Here is a 3,691-nt window from a genome sequence, read left to right as displayed (position 1 = left end):
CCGTGCCTGACACTTCCACAGCCAAGTCGAACTTGTGGTGATATCGCGCCGTGAACGACGTGACCTTCTCGGCGTGGCTGGCTGGTTGGCTGGCTGGCTGAACTCTAGCTGGCTCCGACGAGCCGGCGTGACATCACGCACCACGTTATGCCGGCCGGTGGTCGGCCGATGGTTGCCTTCGCTGCACTAGCTAATCGATAGCCCTCGTCGAAGGGAAGCCGCCGCGATGTACCCGGTGTAATGTCGATGTACACACCTTGTGCGACCGTATGTATGTTCGACCGTCTTATACCTTCTTCTGCCATGAGACCGCGAATTTCGATGGGGGAAGGAAGAAACGCGTGTCGAACGGACACCAATGAACACGTCAGAACACGTGTACCGCACGTGCGCGCGCGCATGCACGTATGCACGTACTATATGCACGCATACGCATGGACACGATGGGTGCGTACGTATTCGGCACGTACGCACGTAAAAGGCGATGAGTCAACGATGAGTCGCGAAGTTGGTTGGCTGTGTAAGTTCAATTCGATGTAGGGTGAACGCGCGCACGCGAAACCCCCGATATCGCAGTCGGAAGGGGAAGATGGTACTTGGCGCCGGCGCCAAAAACCGATGACGGCAGCGTATAATATGTCACCACCGGGTGTGGTGAAAATTGTCGATAACGACAACCCTTCCAGCCTGTCTCCGCGAAATATCTCGCTGTCTCTTGATGAATCCAAGATTCGTGTCTCTCTTTCGTGTCCATGATAATATTCCGTTTTAACATTCGCGCCATTGCGCTCATGTTCTGTGAAACACTTCTTTTCGCACTTTATTCAAGAGCGATTTAATTTAATACATTCGTTTTGAGCACTTATAAATAATTTTTAAAATAGAGATAAAAAGCAAATATTGCTCGTGAAGAAAAAGTTGTAGTCGAGTGACATGCATACTTGCTTATCGCGATATTATTCCACTTGCGCATACACTACACGTGTCCGCGCTATCGCGATTAATTTCACTACTTAATTCCACGTTGCGCGCGTGCCGTTTGGAAAACAAATTCGCGCTACTTTATAACGAATTTCATTAGACGCATTGATAAGAAAATCTCAAATTGTTAAATTCTGATTTTAATGAAACTTTATATACTAAAATTGTATTACTATAAATTAAAAAAAATCAAAGATAACAAGTAACGCATTAGTTATAATTATGTCCTTATTTTTCTTATCATTACTTTGTTATAATAACAATTTGGTAATGACGAATTTTTTTATGACTGTAATATGTTAACATCAGAATTGGAAAATCACTCGATCGTTACTCGTAACGGGTTAGAAAATCACTCAATTAAGGGCAGGTTATTCCAGTTTCAAATAAACTATGTAGTAATTTATCTATTGGATAAACAAAAGAATAAAAGAATAAGAACATGAGAAAGTAAGAGAGTTAGGTAGTGAGGTGAACTTTATCAAAAAAGGAATAACCCAGCCTAACTCTGTATTTGTAACGTATTACTTTTTATCATTACTTGTCATAATTACATTTATTTATTGAAAAAAAGTAATTTATAACGAGTAATGAGTAACGTTATTTATTACTCGTTATTTATTACAAATTACTTTTTTTCATCTCTTAAAACCGTTTATTTGTCGCTATTAGTATTTTCTAAATTTATCTATTTATGTAAGTTGTAAGTAAATTTCATTAAAATCAAAATTTGACCCTTTGTGACAACAGCCAATGCCAAGGATGGTACTGAAAAAAAAAACGCGGCTGTTATTGATTGTCGTTAATGATACTGACAATCGACTGAATTATCGATGGAACATTAAGAAATTCCGCTAATAATGTATTAAAGCCATTGTAAATAAATTAACATAAAGATGTGTGTTTAATATAAATATAGAAACGAGTTAAACTGCGCAATTCTCAGTACATCTATTATGTTGTTAGATGAAATATTAACTTTATAATTCAAAATATCTACATTTTACTTTTACACTTAAATTAAATTAACGTACAATAATTTAATATGCATTAATTTAAGTGCGCATATATGGTATCCAATCAAATTCGCTATTATTACTTTCTTACAGATGCATCTATATAAACATATAGAATGAAAATTTAAAAAAAATATATACATATAATAATAAAACTTCAGTATCTCTCATGTATGTGAGATGTCTCGAAAGGAAATAAAACTAGAGAAAAGTTAATTGCTTCATCCATTATGATAATCAATTGGCTGTCGCTAATTAATGATAGCGACAATCGTTGATAAGATGTTAAAGAATCTCCCTATAGTGCGCACTAACAAGGGAACATCACAAAGGGTCAAATTCTGATTTTAATGAAATTTTGTATACTCATAACTTACATAAATAGATAAATTCGTAATGAATTCCCGTTGGATTATTTCAATCATACAGTTTCATACGCGTTTAATCATACATATCATATGTAAAATGACAAATCATGGATTTTTTAATATGATTCGTTCTTGCTTTTAATTCTTCGCTGAATTCTAATTGTAGGAATCAATCATATTAAAGAATCACTGAGTGCTCACGAATTAATTTTCTCTACTAAATGCAGTCAATAATAAGCTCTTAAAATGTTGTCAACCAAATCTTAATTAATTAATTAATTAGAGATTAATATTACTGACTAAAGCCCATTTCTCTACCAATATAGATTTAATTTCAGTTCAATTTACTGTTTATCTTTGTTTAATTCCTATGTCCACACTGTTAAATCTATATATTAATATACTGTTAATTATACTGTTATCTATACTAAATATTTTGTTATTTTATACTAAAACGATAATTAAATTTGACACTATCATGTCAATTTGATACTATATAGTGTCAAATATAATCATTGTTTTACTACAAAATAACGATATAATTGAGTAGAAGCAGTTTCATAATTGAGTTATAGAAGCAGACTCATATTAAATTTGACACTGTAGATTTAACAGTGCATTTTTATCAATATATTATAGATTAATCTAATTTAATTTTCTTAATTCTTAGCATTAGAAGAAGATAAGCATTAGAAGCTTAGCATTAGAATAAAAAATAAATCAAGATTAAAATTAATTGATAGGAGTAGACATAAAAAAAAATTTGCTTATTTAAAGTATTAATTGAGTCTATTCAAAGTCATCCTGATTATTAGATTGTAATTCCAAGAAAGAAAACAAGAGATAATTAATCAGCGATGTTACGACGTTTGTGATTACATCCTTGACGTATTATAATTAATTAAATTGAACAGGAAATCGCGGAAAAGCTAAATACGAACCAACGTAATAAAGAAACGCTATCCGTAAAAAAATCACAATAATGGTCTGCCGTATACATAAATATTGCAGTAATTTATCGTTATCGCTTTTGTTAAGCGATCTCACCAATTCATTCGAGATAATAAATATAAATATGTCAACTCGCGCGTGCAATAAAATCCATACACTTTGCGACCTCACATTTTTTTGTTATGACTCTTACCCGATTTCATTGAATTTTACTCAATACATATATGAATTTACAAAGAAATGCGTGAGACGGCGCCGATAAATTTATCTCCATCGACAGAGCGATGAGTAAGGAAAGATCGCAGTTTGACGGATTAAAAGAAACGGGACTGAATAATACAAAGAACTTCGACTAAATGATACAATTGATTTTGA

The sequence above is a fragment of the Atta cephalotes genome (genome assembly GCF_000143395.1).
Source record: "Atta cephalotes unplaced genomic scaffold scaffold00046, whole genome shotgun sequence".
NCBI classification, from domain to species: domain Eukaryota; kingdom Metazoa; phylum Arthropoda; class Insecta; order Hymenoptera; family Formicidae; genus Atta; species Atta cephalotes.
The sequence above is the reverse complement of the archived record's forward strand: the minus strand, read 5'-3'. Positions refer to the sequence as shown.